This window comes from Rhipicephalus microplus, chromosome X, assembly GCF_043290135.1.
Source record: "Rhipicephalus microplus isolate Deutch F79 chromosome X, USDA_Rmic, whole genome shotgun sequence".
In the NCBI taxonomy this organism is placed as follows: Eukaryota; Metazoa; Arthropoda; class Arachnida; order Ixodida; family Ixodidae; genus Rhipicephalus; species Rhipicephalus microplus.
The window spans coordinates 465,299,325-465,318,480 of NC_134710.1; the positions used below are offsets into that span (position 1 = coordinate 465,299,325).

The 19,156-nt window shown below is 44.0% G+C and overlaps 10 non-coding genes across 10 annotated transcripts; all 10 read right to left on the bottom strand.

The window, feature by feature from the left end:
• Window positions 1-871: 871 nt before the first annotated feature.
• On the bottom strand, window positions 872-944 carry TRNAF-GAA (transfer RNA phenylalanine (anticodon GAA)). Its single transcript has one exon. It is a non-coding gene; the product is annotated as a tRNA-Phe (tRNA).
• Window positions 945-3,432: 2,488 nt separating this feature from the next.
• Window positions 3,433-3,505, bottom strand: TRNAF-GAA (transfer RNA phenylalanine (anticodon GAA)). Its single transcript has one exon. It is a non-coding gene; the product is annotated as a tRNA-Phe (tRNA).
• A 1,539-nt stretch (window positions 3,506-5,044) lies between these two features.
• TRNAF-GAA (transfer RNA phenylalanine (anticodon GAA)) lies at window positions 5,045-5,117 on the bottom strand. The gene has a single exon. It is a non-coding gene; the product is annotated as a tRNA-Phe (tRNA).
• Window positions 5,118-6,636: 1,519 nt separating this feature from the next.
• On the bottom strand, window positions 6,637-6,709 carry TRNAF-GAA (transfer RNA phenylalanine (anticodon GAA)). Its single transcript has one exon. It is a non-coding gene; the product is annotated as a tRNA-Phe (tRNA).
• Window positions 6,710-8,249: 1,540 nt separating this feature from the next.
• On the bottom strand, window positions 8,250-8,322 carry TRNAF-GAA (transfer RNA phenylalanine (anticodon GAA)). Its single transcript has one exon. It is a non-coding gene; the product is annotated as a tRNA-Phe (tRNA).
• A 1,215-nt stretch (window positions 8,323-9,537) lies between these two features.
• TRNAF-GAA (transfer RNA phenylalanine (anticodon GAA)) lies at window positions 9,538-9,610 on the bottom strand. The gene has a single exon. It is a non-coding gene; the product is annotated as a tRNA-Phe (tRNA).
• An 893-nt stretch (window positions 9,611-10,503) lies between these two features.
• TRNAF-GAA (transfer RNA phenylalanine (anticodon GAA)) lies at window positions 10,504-10,576 on the bottom strand. The gene has a single exon. It is a non-coding gene; the product is annotated as a tRNA-Phe (tRNA).
• Window positions 10,577-11,147: 571 nt separating this feature from the next.
• Window positions 11,148-11,220, bottom strand: TRNAF-GAA (transfer RNA phenylalanine (anticodon GAA)). Its single transcript has one exon. It is a non-coding gene; the product is annotated as a tRNA-Phe (tRNA).
• Window positions 11,221-14,049: 2,829 nt separating this feature from the next.
• On the bottom strand, window positions 14,050-14,122 carry TRNAF-GAA (transfer RNA phenylalanine (anticodon GAA)). Its single transcript has one exon. It is a non-coding gene; the product is annotated as a tRNA-Phe (tRNA).
• A 2,829-nt stretch (window positions 14,123-16,951) lies between these two features.
• TRNAF-GAA (transfer RNA phenylalanine (anticodon GAA)) lies at window positions 16,952-17,024 on the bottom strand. The gene has a single exon. It is a non-coding gene; the product is annotated as a tRNA-Phe (tRNA).
• Between the last annotated feature and the right edge of the window lie 2,132 nt (window positions 17,025-19,156).

The following is a 19,156-nucleotide window of genomic DNA, read 5'->3' on the forward strand; positions in this document are numbered from 1 at the left end:
GGGAGAAGAGTGCCAGCGGGATCTAGCAGTTCTTGCGCTTCGGTAAAACTGCTTTATAAGAGCTGTTGCATATTAATACGTGTCTTTCACGCTGTTCCGGTTTTTTTGCAACGCCTACTGCCGCGATTCAATCTGATTCAGCATTTCTTTATCAAGCATGTATGTTCACCTGCATAACTGTTTAACTCGTTAGAATTCTTGCAAAATACTTGTATACCGACAGATTCAACAAATCGTGCTTTGGACGACAAAACCCGGGATCGAGCCAAGGACCTTATATGTTCAGATTAACGCTCTCCCAACTGCGCTGTTTCGGCAGGCGGGAGAAGAGTGACAGCAGGATTTAAGAGGTCTTGCGTTCCGGTAAAACCGCTTTATTAGAGCTGTCGCACATTATTACGTGTATTTCACGCTGTTCCGGTTCTTTTGCAATGCCTACTCCCGCGATGCAATCTGAATCAGCATTTCTTTTTCAAGCATGTGTGTTCACCTGCGTAACCGTTTCACTCCTCAGAATTGATGCAAAATACTTGTATACCGACAGATTTACCAAAAAATTGCTTTGGACGCAGAAACCCGGGATCGAGCCAAGGACCTTTAGATGTTCAGTTTAACGCTCTCCCAACTGCGTTATTTCGGCAGACGGGAGAAGAGTTCTTGCGTTTCGGTAAAACCGCTTTATTAGAGCTGTTGCACATTATTACGTATATTTCACGCTGTTCTGGTTCTTTTGCAATGCCTACTCCCGCGATGCAATCTGAATCAGCATTTCTTTATCAAGCATGTGTGTTCACCTGCGTAAACGTTTCACTCGTTAGAAGTATTGAAAAATACTTGTATACCGAGAGATTTAACAAAAAATTGCTCTGGACGCCGAAACCGGGGATCGAGCCAAGGACCTTTAGATTTTCAGTCTAACGCTCTCCCAACTGCGCTATTTCGGCAGACGGGAAAAGAGTGACAGCGGAATTTAAGAGTTCTTGCGTTTCGGTAAAACCGCTTTATTAGAGCTGTTGCACATTATTACGTGTATTTCACGCTTTTCTGGTTCTTTTGCAATGCCTACTCCCGCGATGCAACCTGAGTCAGCATTTCTTTATCAAGCATGTGTGTTCACCTGCGTAACCGTTTCACTCGTTAGAAGTATTGAAAAATACTTGTGTATCAAAAGATTTAACAAAAAAATGCTCTGGACGCCGAAACCCGGGATCGAGCCAAGGACCTTCAGATTTTCAGTCTAACTCTCTCTGAACTGAGCTATTTCGGCATACGGGAGAAGAGTGAAAGCGGCATTTAACAGTTCTTGCGTTTCGGTAAAATTGCTTTATTAGGGCTGTTGCACATTACTACATGTCTTTCACGCTGTTCTGGTTCTTTTTCAATGCCTACTTCCGCGATGCAATCTGAATCAGCATTCCTTTATCAAGCATGTGTGTTCACCTGCGTAACCGTTTCACTCGTTAGAATTATTGCAAAATACTTGTATACCGACAGATTTAACAAATCGTGCTTTGGACGACGAAACCCGGGATCGAGCCAAGGACCTTTATATGTTCAGATTAACGCTCTCCCAACTGAGCTATTTCAGGAGACGGGCCAAGAGTGACAGCGGGATCTAGCAGTTCTTGCGCTTCGGTAAAACTGCTTTATTAGAGCTTGTTGCAGATTACTACATGTCTTTCACGCTGTTCCGGTTCTTTTGCAACGCCTACTGTCGCGATGCAATCTGAATCAGCATTTCTTTATCAAGCAGGTGTGTTCACCTGCGTAACCGTTTCACTCGTTAGAATTATTGCGAAATACCTGTATACCGAGAGATTTAAAAAAAAAGTGCTTTGGACGCTGAAACCCGGGATCGAGCCAAGGACCTTTAGATGTTCAGTTTAACGCTCTCCTACTGAGCTATTTCAGCAGAGGGGAGAAGAGTGACAGCGGGATCTAGCAGTTCTTGCGCTTCGGTAAAACTGCTTTATTAGATCTGTTGCACATTACTACATGTCTTTCACGCTGTTCCGGGTCTTTTGCAACGCCTACTGTCGCGATGCAATCTGAATCAGCATTCCTTTATCAAGCAGGTGTGTTCAGCTGCGTAATCGTTTCACTCGTTAGAATTCTTGCCAAATACTTGTATACCGACAGATGTAACAAAAAGTGCTTTGGACGCTGAAACCCGGGATCGAGCCAAGGACCTTTATATGTTCAGATTAATACTCTCCCAACTGAGCTATTTCAGCAGACGGGAGAAGAGTGACAGCGGGATCTAGCAGTTCTTGCGCATCGGTAAAACTGCTTTATTAGAGCTGTTGCACATTACTACATGTCTTTCACGCTGTTCCGGTTCTTTTGCAACGCCTACTGTCGCGATGCAATCTGAATCAGCATTTCTTTATCAAGCAGGTGTGTTCACCTGCGTAACCGTTTCACTCGTTAGAATTCTTGCAAAATACTTGTATACCGACAGATTTAACAAAAAAGTGCTTTAGACGCAAAAACCCGGGATCGAGCCAAGGACCTTTAGATGTTCAGTTAAACGCTCTCCCAACTGAGCTATTTCAGCAGACGGGAGAAGAGTGCCAGCGGGATCTAGCAGTTCTTGCGCTTCGGTAAAACTGCTTTATAAGAGCTGTTGCATATTAATACGTGTCTTTCACGCTGTTCCGGTTTTTTTGCAACGCCTACTGCCGCGATTCAATCTGATTCAGCATTTCTTTATCAAGCATGTATGTTCACCTGCATAACTGTTTAACTCGTTAGAATTCTTGCAAAATACTTGTATACCGACAGATTCAACAAATCGTGCTTTGGACGACAAAACCCGGGATCGAGCCAAGGACCTTATATGTTCAGATTAACGCTCTCCCAACTGCGCTGTTTCGGCAGACGGGAGAAGAGTGACAGCAGGATTTAAGAGGTCTTGCGTTCCGGTAAAACCGCTTTATTAGAGCTGTCGCACATTATTACGTGTATTTCACGCTGTTCCGGTTCTTTTGCAATGCCTACTCCCGCGATGCAATCTGAATCAGCATTTCTTTTTCAAGCATGTGTGTTCACCTGCGTAACCGTTTCACTCCTCAGAATTGATGCAAAATACTTGTATACCGACAGATTTACCAAAAAATTGCTTTGGACGCAGAAACCCGGGATCGAGCCAAGGACCTTTAGATGTTCAGTTTAACGCTCTCCCAACTGCGCTATTTCGGCAGACGGGAGAAGAGTTCTTGCGTTTCGGTAAAACCGCTTTATTAGAGCTGTTGCACATTATTACGTATATTTCACGCTGTTCTGGTTCTTTTGCAATGCCTACTCCCGCGATGCAATCTGAATCAGCATTTCTTTATCAAGCATGTGTGTTCACCTGCGTAACCGTTTCACTCGTTAGAAGTATTGAAAAATACTTGTATACCGAGAGATTTAACAAAAAATTGCTCTGGACGCCGAAACCGGGGATCGAGCCAAGGACCTTTAGATTTTCAGTCTAACGCTCTCCCAACTGCGCTATTTCGGCAGACGGGAGAAGAGTGACAGCGGAATTTAAGAGTTCTTGCGTTTCGGTAAAACCGCTTTATTAGAGCTGTTGCACATTATTACGTGTATTTCACGCTTTTCTGGTTCTTTTGCAATGCCTACTCCCGCGATGCAACCAGAGTCAGCATTTCTTTATCAAGCATGTGTGTTCACCTGCGTAACCGTTTCACTCGTTAGAAGTATTGAAAAATACTTGTGTATCAAAAGATTTAACAAAAAAATGCTCTGGACGCCGAAACCCGGGATCGAGCCAAGGACCTTCAGATTTTCAGTCTAACTCTCTCTGAACTGAGCTATTTCGGCATACGGGAGAAGAGTGAAAGCGGCATTTAACAGTTCTTGCGTTTCGGTAAAATTGCTTTATTAGGGCTGTTGCACATTACTACATGTCTTTCACGCTGTTCTGGTTCTTTTTCAATGCCTACTTCCGCGATGCAATCTGAATCAGCATTCCTTTATCAAGCATGTGTGTTCACCTGCGTAACCGTTTCACTCGTTAGAATTATTGCAAAATACTTGTATACCGACAGATTTAACAAATCGTGCTTTGGACGACGAAACCCGGGATCGAGCCAAGGACCTTTATATGTTCAGATTAACGCTCTCCCAACTGAGCTATTTCAGGAGACGGGCCAAGAGTGACAGCGGGATCTAGCAGTTCTTGCGCTTCGGTAAAACTGCTTTATTAGAGCTTGTTGCAGATTACTACATGTCTTTCACGCTGTTCCGGTTCTTTTGCAACGCCTACTGTCGCGATGCAATCTGAATCAGCATTTCTTTATCAAGCAGGTGTGTTCACCTGCGTAACCGTTTCACTCGTTAGAATTATTGCGAAATACCTGTATACCGAGAGATTTAAAAAAAAGTGCTTTGGACGCTGAAACCCGGGATCGAGCCAAGGACCTTTAGATGTTCAGTTTAACGCTCTCCTACTGAGCTATTTCAGCAGAGGGGAGAAGAGTGACAGCGGGATCTAGCAGTTCTTGCGCTTCGGTAAAACTGCTTTATTAGATCTGTTGCACATTACTACATGTCTTTCACGCTGTTCCGGGTCTTTTGCAACGCCTACTGTCGCGATGCAATCTGAATCAGCATTCCTTTATCAAGCAGGTGTGTTCAGCTGCGTAATCGTTTCACTCGTTAGAATTCTTGCCAAATACTTGTATACCGACAGATGTAACAAAAAGTGCTTTGGACGCTGAAACCCGGGATCGAGCCAAGGACCTTTATATGTTCAGATTAATACTCTCCCAACTGAGCTATTTCAGCAGACGGGAGAAGAGTGACAGCGGGATCTAGCAGTTCTTGCGCATCGGTAAAACTGCTTTATTAGAGCTGTTGCACATTACTACATGTCTTTCACGCTGTTCCGGTTTTTTTGCAATGCCTACTCCCGCGATGCAATCTGAATCAGCATTTCTTTATCAAGCATGTGTGTTCACCTGCGTAACCGTTTCACTCGTTAGAAGTATTGCAAAATACTTGTATACCGAGAGATTTAACAAAAAATTGCTTTGGACGCTGAAACCCGGGATCGAGCCAAGGACCTTTAGATGTTCAGTTTAACGCTCTCCCAACTGAGCTATATCAGCAGACGGGAGAAGAGTGACAGCGGGATCTAGCAGTTCTTGCGCTTCGGTAAAACTGCTTTATTGGAGCTGTTGCATCTTAATACGTGTCTTTCACGCTGTTGCGGTTTTTTGCAACGCCTACTGCCGCGATTCAATCTGATTCAGCATTTCTTTATCAAGCATGTGTGTTCACCTGCGTAACTGTTTAACTCGTTAGAATTCTTGCAAAATACTTGTATACCGACAGATTTAACAAATCGTGCTTTGGACGCTGAAACCCGGGATCGAGCCAAGGACCTTTATATGTTCAGATTAACGCTCTCCCAACTGAGCTATTTCAGCAGACGGGAGAAGAGTGACAGCGGGATCTAGCAGTTCTTGCGCATCGGTAAAACTGCTTTATTAGAGCTGTTGCACATTACTACATGTCTTTCACGCTGTTCCGGTTCTTTTGCAACGCCTACTGTCGCGATGCAATCTGAATCAGCATTTCTTTATCAAGCAGGTGTGTTCACCAGCGTAACCGTTTCACTCGTTAGAATTCTTGCAAAATACTTGTATACCGACAGATTTAACAAAAAAGTGCTTTAGACGCAAAAACCCGGGATCGAGCCAAGGACCTTTAGATGTTCAGTTAAACGCTCTCCCAACTGAGCTATTTCAGCAGACGGGAGAAGAGTGCCAGCGGGATCTAGCAGTTCTTGCGCTTCGGTAAAACTGCTTTATAAGAGCTGTTGCATATTAATACGTGTCTTTCACGCTGTTCCGGTTTTTTTGCAACGCCTACTGCCGCGATTCAATCTGATTCAGCATTTCTTTATCAAGCATGTATGTTCACCTGCATAACTGTTTAACTCGTTAGAATTCTTGCAAAATACTTGTATACCGACAGATTCAACAAATCGTGCTTTGGACGACAAAACCCGGGATCGAGCCAAGGACCTTATATGTTCAGATTAACGCTCTCCCAACTGCGCTGTTTCGGCAGACGGGAGAAGAGTGACAGCAGGATTTAAGAGGTCTTGCGTTCCGGTAAAACCGCTTTATTAGAGCTGTCGCACATTATTACGTGTATTTCACGCTGTTCCGGTTCTTTTGCAATGCCTACTCCCGCGATGCAATCTGAATCAGCATTTCTTTTTCAAGCATGTGTGTTCACCTGCGTAACCGTTTCACTCCTCAGAATTGATGCAAAATACTTGTATACCGACAGATTTACCAAAAAATTGCTTTGGACGCAGAAACCCGGGATCGAGCCAAGGACCTTTAGATGTTCAGTTTAACGCTCTCCCAACTGCGCTATTTCGGCAGACGGGAGAAGAGTTCTTGCGTTTCGGTAAAACCGCTTTATTAGAGCTGTTGCACATTATTACGTATATTTCACGCTGTTCTGGTTCTTTTGCAATGCCTACTCCCGCGATGCAATCTGAATCAGCATTTCTTTATCAAGCATGTGTGTTCACCTGCGTAACCGTTTCACTCGTTAGAAGTATTGAAAAATACTTGTATACCGAGAGATTTAACAAAAAATTGCTCTGGACGCCGAAACCGGGGATCGAGCCAAGGACCTTTAGATTTTCAGTCTAACGCTCTCCCAACTGCGCTATTTCGGCAGACGGGAGAAGAGTGACAGCGGAATTTAAGAGTTCTTGCGTTTCGGTAAAACCGCTTTATTAGAGCTGTTGCACATTATTACGTGTATTTCACGCTTTTCTGGTTCTTTTGCAATGCCTACTCCCGCGATGCAACCTGAGTCAGCATTTCTTTATCAAGCATGTGTGTTCACCTGCGTAACCGTTTCACTCGTTAGAAGTATTGAAAAATACTTGTGTATCAAAAGATTTAACAAAAAAATGCTCTGGACGCCGAAACCCGGGATCGAGCCAAGGACCTTCAGATTTTCAGTCTAACTCTCTCTGAACTGAGCTATTTCGGCATACGGGAGAAGAGTGAAAGCGGCATTTAACAGTTCTTGCGTTTCGGTAAAATTGCTTTATTAGGGCTGTTGCACATTACTACATGTCTTTCACGCTGTTCTGGTTCTTTTTTAATGCCTACTTCCGCGATGCAATCTGAATCAGCATTCCTTTATCAAGCATGTGTGTTCACCTGCGTAACCGTTTCACTCGTTAGAATTATTGCAAAATACTTGTATACCGACAGATTTAACAAATCGTGCTTTGGACGACGAAACCCGGGATCGAGCCAAGGACCTTTATATGTTCAGATTAACGCTCTCCCAACTGAGCTATTTCAGGAGACGGGCCAAGAGTGACAGCGGGATCTAGCAGTTCTTGCGCTTCGGTAAAACTGCTTTATTAGAGCTTGTTGCAGATTACTACATGTCTTTCACGCTGTTCCGGTTCTTTTGCAACGCCTACTGTCGCGATGCAATCTGAATCAGCATTTCTTTATCAAGCAGGTGTGTTCACCTGCGTAACCGTTTCACTCGTTAGAATTATTGCGAAATACCTGTATACCGAGAGATTTAAAAAAAAAGTGCTTTGGACGCTGAAACCCGGGATCGAGCCAAGGACCTTTAGATGTTCAGTTTAACGCTCTCCTACTGAGCTATTTCAGCAGAGGGGAGAAGAGTGACAGCGGGATCTAGCAGTTCTTGCGCTTCGGTAAAACTGCTTTATTAGATCTGTTGCACATTACTACATGTCTTTCACGCTGTTCCGGGTCTTTTGCAACGCCTACTGTCGCGATGCAATCTGAATCAGCATTCCTTTATCAAGCAGGTGTGTTCAGCTGCGTAATCGTTTCACTCGTTAGAATTCTTGCCAAATACTTGTATACCGACAGATGTAACAAAAAGTGCTTTGGACGCTGAAACCCGGGATCGAGCCAAGGACCTTTATATGTTCAGATTAATACTCTCCCAACTGAGCTATTTCAGCAGACGGGAGAAGAGTGACAGCGGGATCTAGCAGTTCTTGCGCATCGGTAAAACTGCTTTATTAGAGCTGTTGCACAATACTACATGTCTTTCACGCTGTTCCGGTTTTTTTGCAATGCCTACTCCCGCGATGCAATCTGAATCAGCATTTCTTTATCAAGCATGTGTGTTCACCTGCGTAACCGTTTCACTCGTTAGAAGTATTGCAAAATACTTGTATACCGAGAGATTTAACAAAAAATTGCTTTGGACGCTGAAACCCGGGATCGAGCCAAGGACCTTTAGATGTTCAGTTTAACGCTCTCCCAACTGAGCTATATCAGCAGACGGGAGAAGAGTGACAGCGGGATCTAGCAGTTCTTGCGCTTCGGTAAAACTGCTTTACTGGAGCTGTTGCATCTTAATACGTGTCTTTCACGCTGTTGCGGTTTTTTGCAACGCCTACTGCCGCGATTCAATCTGATTCAGCATTTCTTTATCAAGCATGTGTGTTCACCTGCGTAACTGTTTAACTCGTTAGAATTCTTGCAAAATACTTGTATACCGACAGATTTAACAAATCGTGCTTTGGACGACGATACCCGGGATCGAGCCAAGGACCTTATATGTTCAGATTAACGCTCTCCCAACTGAGCTATTTGAGCAGACGGGAGAAGAGTGACAGCGGGAATTAAGAGTTCTTGCGTTTCGGTAAAACCCCTTTATTAGAGCTGTTGCACATTATTACGTGTATTTCACGCTGTTCTGGTTCTTTTGCAATGCCTACTCCCGCGATGCAATCTGAATCAGCATTTCTTTATCAAGCATGTGTGTTCACCTGCGTAACCGTTTCACTCGTTAGAATTATTGCGAAATACTTGTATACCGAAAGATTTAACAAAAAAGTGCTTTGGACGCTGAAACCCGGGATCGAGCCAAGGACCTTTAGATGTTCAGTTTAACGCTCTCCCAACTGCGCTATTTCGGCAGACGGGAGAAGAGTGACAGCGGGATCTAGCAGTTCTTGCGCTTCGGTAAAACTGCTTTATTAGATCTGTTGCACATTACTACATGTCTTTCACGCTGTTCCGGGTCTTTTGCAACGCCTACTGTCGCGATGCAATCTGAATCAGCATTCCTTTATCAAGCAGGTGTGTTCACCTGCGTAATCGTTTCACTCGTTAGAATTCTTGCCAAATACTTGTATACCGACAGATGTAACAAAAAGTGCTTTGGACGCTGAAACCCGGGATCGAGCCAAGGACCTTTATATGTTCAGATTAATACTCTCCCAACTGAGCTATTTCAGCAGACGGGAGAAGAGTGACAGCGGGATCTAGCAGTTCTTGCGCATCGGTAAAATTGCTTTATTAGAGCTGTTGCACATTACTACATGTCTTTCACGCTGTTCCGGTTTTTTTGCAATGCCTACTCCCGCGATGCAATCTGAATCAGCATTTCTTTATCAAGCATGTGTGTTCACCTGCGTAACCGTTTCACTCGTTAGAAGTATTGCAAAATACTTGTATACCGAGAGATTTAACAAAAAATTGCTTTGGACGCTGAAACCCGGGATCGAGCCAAGGACCTTTAGATGTTCAGTTTAACGCTCTCCCAACTGAGCTATATCAGCAGACGGGAGAAGAGTGACAGCGGGATCTAGCAGTTCTTGCGCTTCGGTAAAACTGCTTTATTAGAGCTGTTGCATCTTAATACGTGTCTTTCACGCTGTTGTGGTTTTTTGCAACGCCTACTGCCGCGATTCAATCTGATTCAGCATTTCTTTATCAAGCATGTGTGTTCACCTGCGTAACTGTTTAACTCGTTAGAATTCTTGCAAAATACTTGTATACCGACAGATTTAACAAATCGTGCTTTGGACGACGATACCCGGGATCGAGCCAAGGACCTTATATGTTCAGATTAACGCTCTCCCAACTGAGCTATTTGAGCAGACGTGAGAAGAGTGACAGCGGGATTTAAGAGTTCTTGCGTTTCGGTAAAACCGCTTTATTAGAGCTGTTGCACATTATTACGTGTATTTCACGCAGTTCTGGTTCTTTTGCAATGCCTACTCCCGCGATGCAATCTGAATCAGCATTTCTTTATCAAGCATGTGTGTTCACCTGCGTAACCGTTTCACTCGTTAGAATTATTGCGAAATACTTGTATACCGAAAGATTTAACAAAAAAGTGCTTTGGACGCTGAAACCCGGGATCGAGCCAAGGACCTTTAGATGTTCAGTTTAACGCTCTCCCAACTGCGCTATTTCGGCAGACGGGAGAAGAGTGACAGCGGGATCTAGCAGTTCTTGCGCTTCGGTAAAACTGCTTTATTAGATCTGTTGCACATTACTACATGTCTTTCACGCTTTTCCGGGTCTTTTGCAACGCCTACTGTCGCGATGCAATCTGAATCAGCATTCCTTTATCAAGCAGGTGTGTTCACCTGCGTAACCGTTTCACTCGTTAGAAGTATTGCAAAATACTTGTATACCGAGAGATTTAACAAAAAATTGCTTTGGACGCTGAAACCCGGGATCGAGCCAAGGACCTTTAGATGTTCAGTTTAACGCTCTCCCAACTGAGCTATATCAGCAGACGGGAGAAGAGTGACAGCGGGATCTAGCAGTTCTTGCGCTTCGGTAAAACTGCTTTATAAGAGCTGTTGCATATTAATACGTGTCTTTCACGCTGTTCCGGTTTTTTTGCCACGCCTACTGCCGCGATTCAATCTGATTCAGCATTTCTTTATCAAGCATGTATGTTCACCTGCATAACTGTTTAACTCGTTAGAATTCTTGCAAAATACTTGTATACCGACAGATTCAACAAATCGTGCTTTGGACGACGAAACCCGGGATCGAGCCAAGGACCTTATATGTTCAGATTAACGCTCTCCCAACTGAGCTATTTCAGCAGACGGGAGAAGAGTGACAGCGGGATCTAGCAGTTCTTGCGCTTCGGTAAAACTGCTTTATTAGAGCTGTTGCACATTACTACATGTCTTTCACGCTGTTCCGTTTCTTTTGCAACGCCTAAAGTTGCGATGCAATCTGAATCAGCATTTCTTTTTCAAGCACGTGTGTTCACCTGCGTAACCGCTTCACTCGTTAGAATTATTGCGAAATACTTGTATACCGAAAGATTTAACAAAAAAGTGCTTTGGACGCTGAAACCCGGGATCGAGCCAAGGACCTTTAGATGTTCAGTTAAACGCTCTCCCAACTGAGCTATTTCAGCAGACGGGAGAAGAGTGACAGCGGGATCTAGCAGTTCTTGCGCTTCGGTAAAACTGCTTTATAAGAGCTGTTGCATATTAATACGTGTCTTTCACGCTGTTCCGGTTTTTTTGCAACGCCTACTGCCGCGATTCAATCTGATTCAGCATTTCTTTATCAAGCATGTATGTTCACCTGCGCAACTGTTTAACTCGTTAGAATTCTTGCAAAATACTTGTATACCGACAGATTCAACAAATCGTGCTTTGGACGACGAAACCCGGGATCGAGCCAAGGACCTTATATGTTCAGATTAACGCTCTCCCAACTGAGCTATTTCACCAGACGGGAGAAGAGTGACAGCGGGATCTAGCAGTTCTTGCGCTTCGGTAAAACTGCTTTATTAGAGCTGTTGCACATTACTACATGTCTTTCACGCTGTTCCGGTTCTTTTGCAACGCCTACTGTTGCGATGCAATCTGAATCAGCATTTCTTTTTCAAGCACGTGTGTTCACCTGCGTAACCGCTTCACTCGTTAGAATTATTGCGAAATACTTGTATACCGAAAGATTTAACAAAAAAGTGCTTTGGACGCTGAAACCCGGGATCGAGCCAAGGACCTTTAGATGTTCAGTTTAACTCTCTCCCAACTTCGCTGTTTCGGCAGACGGGAGAAGAGTGACAGCAGGATTTAAGAGTTCTTGCGTTCCGGTAAAACCGCTTTATTAGAGCTGTCGCACATTATTACGTGTATTTCACGCTGTTCCGGTTCTTTTGCAATGCCCACTCTCGCGATGCAATCTGAATCAGCATTTCTTTTTCAAGCATGTGTGTTCACCTGCGTAACCGTTTCACTCCTCAGAATTGATGCAAAATACTTGTATACCGACAGATTTACCAAAAAATTGCTTTGGACGCAGAAACCCGGGATCGAGCCAAGGACCTTTAGATGTTCAGTTTAACGCTCTCCCAACTGCGCTATTTCGGAAGACGGGAGAAGAGTGACAGCGGGATTTAAGAGTTCTTGCGTTTCGGTAAAACCGCTTTATTAGAGCTGTTGCACATTATTACGTGTATTTCACGCTGTTCTGGTTCTTTTGCAATGCCTACTCCCGCGATGCAATCTGAATCAGCATTTCTTTTTCAAGCATGTGTGTTCACCTGCGTAACCGTTTCACTCCTCAGAATTGATGCAAAATACTTGTATACCGACAGATTTACCAAAAAATTGCTTTGGACGCAGAAACCCGGGATCGAGCCAAGGACCTTTAGATGTTCAGTTTAACGCTCTCCCAACTGCGCTATTTCGGCAGACGGGAGAAGAGTGACAGCGGGATTTAAGAGTTCTTGCGTTTCGGTAAAACCGCTTTATTAGAGCTGTTGCACAGTATTACGTGTATTTCACGCTGTTCTGGTTCTTTTGCAATGCCTACTCCCGCGATGCAATCTGAATCAGCATTTCTTTATCAAGCATGTGTGTTCACCTGCGTAACCGTTTCACTCGTTAGAAGTATTGCAAAATACTTGTATACCGAGAGATTTAAGAAAAAATTGATCTGGACGCCGAAACCGGGGATCGAGCCAAGGACCTTTAGATTTTCAGTCTAACGCTCTCCCAACTGCGCTATTTAAGCAGACGGGAGAAGAGTGACAGCGGAATTTAAGAGTTCTTGCGTTTCGGTAAAACCGCTTTATTAGAGCTGTTGCACATTATTACGTGTATTTCACGCTTTTCTGGTTCTTTTGCAATGCCTACTCCCGCGATGCAACCTGAGTCAGCATTTCTTTATCAAGCATGTGTGTTCACCTGCGTAACCGTTTCACTCGTTAGAATTATTGCAAAATACTTGTATACCGACAGAGTTAACAAATTGTGCTTTGGACGACGAAACCCGGGATCGAGCCAAGGACCTTTATATGTTCAGATTAACGCTCTCCCAACTGAGCTATTTCAGGAGACGGGCCAAGAGTGACAGCGGGATCTAGCAGTTCTTGCGCTTCGGTAAAACTGCTTTATTAGAGCTGTTGCACATTACTACATGTCTTTCACGCTGTTCCGGTTCTTTTGCAACGCCTACTGTCGCGATGCAATCTGAATCAGCATTTCTTTATCAAGCAGGTGTGTTCACCTGCGTAACCGTTTCACTCATTAGAATTCTTGCAAAATACTTGTATACCGACAGATTTAACAAAAAAGTGCTTTAGACGCAAAAACCCGGGATCGAGCCAAGGACCTTTAGATGTTCAGTTAAACGCTCTCCCAACTGAGCTATTTCAGCAGACGGGAGAAGAGTGACAGCGGGATCTAGCAGTTCTTGCGCTTCGGTAAAACTGCTTTATAAGAGCTGTTGCATATTAATACGTGTCTTTCACGCTGTTCCGGTTTTTTTGCCACGCCTACTGCCGCGATTCAATCTGATTCAGCATTTCTTTATCAAGCATGTATGTTCACCTGCATAACTGTTTAACTCGTTAGAATTCTTGCAAAATACTTGTATACCGACAGATTCAACAAATCGTGCTTTGGACGACGAAACCCGGGATCGAGCCAAGGACCTTATATGTTCAGATTAACGCTCTCCCAACTGAGCTATTTCAGCAGACGGGAGAAGAGTGACAGCGGGATCTAGCAGTTCTTGCGCTTCGGTAAAACTGCTTTATTAGAGCTGTTGCACATTACTACATGTCTTTCACGCTGTTCCGTTTCTTTTGCAACGCCTAAAGTTGCGATGCAATCTGAATCAGCATTTCTTTTTCAAGCACGTGTGTTCACCTGCGTAACCGCTTCACTCGTTAGAATTATTGCGAAATACTTGTATACCGAAAGATTTAACAAAAAAGTGCTTTGGACGCTGAAACCCGGGATCGAGCCAAGGACCTTTAGATGTTCAGTTAAACGCTCTCCCAACTGAGCTATTTCAGCAGACGGGAGAAGAGTGACAGCGGGATCTAGCAGTTCTTGCGCTTCGGTAAAACTGCTTTATAAGAGCTGTTGCATATTAATACGTGTCTTTCACGCTGTTCCGGTTTTTTTGCAACGCCTACTGCCGCGATTCAATCTGATTCAGCATTTCTTTATCAAGCATGTATGTTCACCTGCGCAACTGTTTAACTCGTTAGAATTCTTGCAAAATACTTGTATACCGACAGATTCAACAAATCGTGCTTTGGACGACGAAACCCGGGATCGAGCCAAGGACCTTATATGTTCAGATTAACGCTCTCCCAACTGAGCTATTTCACCAGACGGGAGAAGAGTGACAGCGGGATCTAGCAGTTCTTGCGCTTCGGTAAAACTGCTTTATTAGAGCTGTTGCACATTACTACATGTCTTTCACGCTGTTCCGGTTCTTTTGCAACGCCTACTGTTGCGATGCAATCTGAATCAGCATTTCTTTTTCAAGCACGTGTGTTCACCTGCGTAACCGCTTCACTCGTTAGAATTATTGCGAAATACTTGTATACCGAAAGATTTAACAAAAAAGTGCTTTGGACGCTGAAACCCGGGATCGAGCCAAGGACCTTTAGATGTTCAGTTTAACTCTCTCCCAACTTCGCTGTTTCGGCAGACGGGAGAAGAGTGACAGCAGGATTTAAGAGTTCTTGCGTTCCGGTAAAACCGCTTTATTAGAGCTGTCGCACCTTATTACGTGTATTTCACGCTGTTCCGGTTCTTTTGCAATGCCCACTCTCGCGATGCAATCTGAATCAGCATTTCTTTTTCAAGCATGTGTGTTCACCTGCGTAACCGTTTCACTCCTCAGAATTGATGCAAAATACTTGTATACCGACAGATTTACCAAAAAATTGCTTTGGACGCAGAAACCCGGGATCGAGCCAAGGACCTTTAGATGTTCAGTTTAACGCTCTCCCAACTGCGCTATTTCGGAAGACGGGAGAAGAGTGACAGCGGGATTTAAGAGTTCTTGCGTTTCGGTAAAACCGCTTTATTAGAGCTGTTGCACATTATTACGTGTATTTCACGCTGTTCTGGTTCTTTTGCAATGCCTACTCCCGCGATGCAATCTGAATCAGCATTTCTTTTTCAAGCATGTGTGTTCACCTGCGTAACCGTTTCACTCCTCAGAATTGATGCAAAATACTTGTATACCGACAGATTTACCAAAAAATTGCTTTGGACGCAGAAACCCGGGATCGAGCCAAGGACCTTTAGATGTTCAGTTTAACGCTCTCTCAACTGCGCTATTTCGGCAGACGGGAGAAGAGTGACAGCGGGATTTAAGAGTTCTTGCGTTTCGGTAAAACCGCTTTATTAGAGCTGTTGCACAGTATTACGTGTATTTCACGCTGTTCTGGTTCTTTTGCAATGCCTACTCCCGCGATGCAATCTGAATCAGCATTTCTTTATCAAGCATGTGTGTTCACCTGCGTAACCGTTTCACTCGTTAGAAGTATTGCAAAATACTTGTATACTGAGAGATTTAACAAAAAATTGATCTGGACGCCGAAACCGGGGATCGAGCCAAGGACCTTTAGATTTTCAGTCTAACGCTCTCCCAACTGCGCTATTTAGGCAGACGGGAGAAGAGTGACAGCGGAATTTAAGAGTTCTTGCGTTTCGGTAAAACCGCTTTATTAGAGCTGTTGCACATTATTACGTGTATTTCACGCTTTTCTGGTTCTTTTGCAATGCCTACTCCCGCGATGCAACCTGAGTCAGCATTTCTTTATCAAGCATGTGTGTTCACCTGCGTAACCGTTTCACTCGTTAGAATTATTGCAAAATACTTGTATACCGACAGAGTTAACAAATTGTGCTTTGGACGACGAAACCCGGGATCGAGCCAAGGACCTTTATATGTTCAGATTAACGCTCTCCCAACTGAGCTATTTCAGGAGACGGGCCAAGAGTGACAGCGGGATCTAGCAGTTCTTGCGCTTCGGTAAAACTGCTTTATTAGAGCTGTTGCACATTACTACATGTCTTTCACGCTGTTCCGGTTCTTTTGCAACGCCTACTGTCGCGATGCAATCTGAATCAGCATTTCTTTATCAAGCAGGTGTGTTCACCTGCGTAACCGTTTCACTCATTAGAATTCTTGCAAAATACTTGTATACCGACAGATTTAACAAAAAAGTGCTTTAGACGCAAAAACCCGGGATCGAGCCAAGGACCTTTAGATGTTCAGTTAAACGCTCTCCCAACTGAGCTATTTCAGCAGACGGGAGAAGAGTGACAGCGGGATCTAGCAGTTCTTGCGCTTCGGTAAAACTGCTTTATAAGAGCTGTTGCATATTAATACGTGTCTTTCACGCTGTTCCGGTTTTTTTGCCACGCCTACTGCCGCGATTCAATCTGATTCAGCATTTCTTTATCAAGCATGTATGTTCACCTGCATAACTGTTTAACTCGTTAGAATTCTTGCAAAATACTTGTATACCGACAGATTCAACAAATCGTGCTTTGGACGACGAAACCCGGGATCGAGCCAAGGACCTTATATGTTCAGATTAACGCTCTCCCAACTGAGCTATTTCAGCAGACGGGAGAAGAGTGACAGCGGGATCTAGCAGTTCTTGCGCTTCGGTAAAACTGCTTTATTAGAGCTGTTGCACATTACTACATGTCTTTCACGCTGTTCCGTTTGTTTTGCAACGCCTAAAGTTGCGATGCAATCTGAATCAGCATTTCTTTTTCAAGCACGTGTGTTCACCTGCGTAACCGCTTCACTCGTTAGAATTATTGCGAAATACTTGTATACCGAAAGATTTAACAAAAAAGTGCTTTGGACGCTGAAACCCGGGATCGAGCCAAGGACCTTTAGATGTTCAGTTAAACGCTCTCCCAACTGAGCTATTTCAGCAGACGGGAGAAGAGTGACAGCGGGATCTAGCAGTTCTTGCGCTTCGGTAAAACTGCTTTATAAGAGCTGGTGCATATTAATACGTGTCTTTCACGCTGTTCCGGTTTTTTTGCAACGCCTACTGCCGCGATTCAATCTGATTCAGCATTTCTTTATCAAGCATGTATGTTCACCTGCGCAACTGTTTAACTCGTTAGAATTCTTGCAAAATACTTGTATACAGACAGATTCAATAAATCGTGCTTTGGACGACGAAACCCGGGATCGAGCCAGGGACCTTATATGTTCAGATTAACGCTCTCCCAACTGAGCTATTTCACCAGACGGGAGAAGAGTGACAGCGGGATCTAGCAGTTCTTGCGCTTCGGTAAAACTGCTTTATTAGAGCTGTTGCACATTACTACATGTCTTTCACGCTGTTCCGGTTCTTTTGCAACGCCTACTGTTGCGATGCAATCTGAATCAGCATTTCTTTTTCAAGCACGTGTGTTCACCTGCGTAACCGCTTCACTCGTTAGAATTATTGCGAAATACTTGTATACCGAAAGATTTAACAAAAAAGTGCTTTGGACGCTGAAACCCGGGATCGAGCCAAGGACCTTTAGATGTTCAGTTTAACTCTCTCCCAACTTCGCTGTTTCGGCAGACGGGAGAAGAGTGACAGCAGGATTTAAGAGTTCTTGCGTTCCGGTAAAACCGCTTTATTAGAGCTGTCGCACATTATTACGTGTATTTCACGCTGTTCCGGTTCTTTTGCAATGCCCACTCTCGCGATGCAATCTGAATCAGCATTTCTTTTTCAAGCATGTGTGTTCACCTGCGTAACCGTTTCACTCCTCAGAATTGATGCAAAATACTTGTATACCGACAGATTTACCAAAAAATTGCTTTGGACGCAGAAACCCGGGATCGAGCCAAGGACCTTTAGATGTTCAGTTTAACGCTCTCCCAACTGCGCTATTTCGGAAGACGGGAGAAGAGTGACAGCGGGATTTAAGAGTTCTTGCGTTTCGGTAAAACCGCTTTATTAGAGCTGTTGCACATTATTACGTGTATTTCACGCTGTTCTGGTTCTTTTGCAATGCCTACTCCCGCGATGCAATCTGAATCAGCATTTCTTTTTCAAGCATGTGTGTTCACCTGCGTAACCGTTTCACTCCTCAGAATTGATGCAAAATAATTGTATACCGACAGATTTACCAAAAAATTGCTTTGGACGCAGAAACCCGGGATCGAGCCAAGGACCTTTAGATGTTCAGTTTAACGCTCTCCCAACTGCGCTATTTCGGCAGACGGGAGAAGAGTGACAGCGGGATTTAAGAGTTCTTGCGTTTCGGTAAAACCGCTTTATTAGAGCTGTTGCACAGTATTACGTGTATTTCACGCTGTTCTGGTTCTTTTGCAATGCCTACTCCCGCGATGCAATCTGAATCAGCATTTCTTTATCAAGCATGTGTGTTCACCTGCGTAACCGTTTCACTCGTTAGAAGTATTGCAAAATACTTGTATACCGAGAGATTTAACAAAAAATTGATCTGGACGCCGAAACCGGGGATCGAGCCAAGGACCTTTAGATTTTCAGTCTAACGCTCTCCCAACTGCGCTATTTAGGCAGACGGGAGAAGAGTGACAGCGGAATTTAAGAGTTCTTGCGTTTCGGTAAAACCGCTTTATTAGAGCTGTTGCACATTATTACGTGTATTTCACGCTTTTCTGGTTCTTTTGCAATGCCTACTCCCGCGATGCAACCTGAGTCAGCATTTCTTTATCAAGCATGTGTGTTCACCTGCGTAACCGTTTCACTCGTTAGAATTATTGCAAAATACTTGTATACCGACAGAGTTAACAAATTGTGCTTTGGACGACGAAACCCGGGATCGAGCCAAGGACCTTTATATGTTCAGATTAACGCTCTCCCAACTGAGCTATTTCAGGAGACGGGCCAAGAGTGACAGCGGGATCTAGCAGTTCTTGCGCTTCGGTAAAACTGCTTTATTAGAGCTGTTGCACATTACTACATGTCTTTCACGCTGTTCCGGTTCTTTTGCAACGCCTACTGTCGCGATGCAATCTGAATCAGCATTTCTTTATCAAGCAGGTGTGTTCACCTGCGTAACCGTTTCACTCATTAG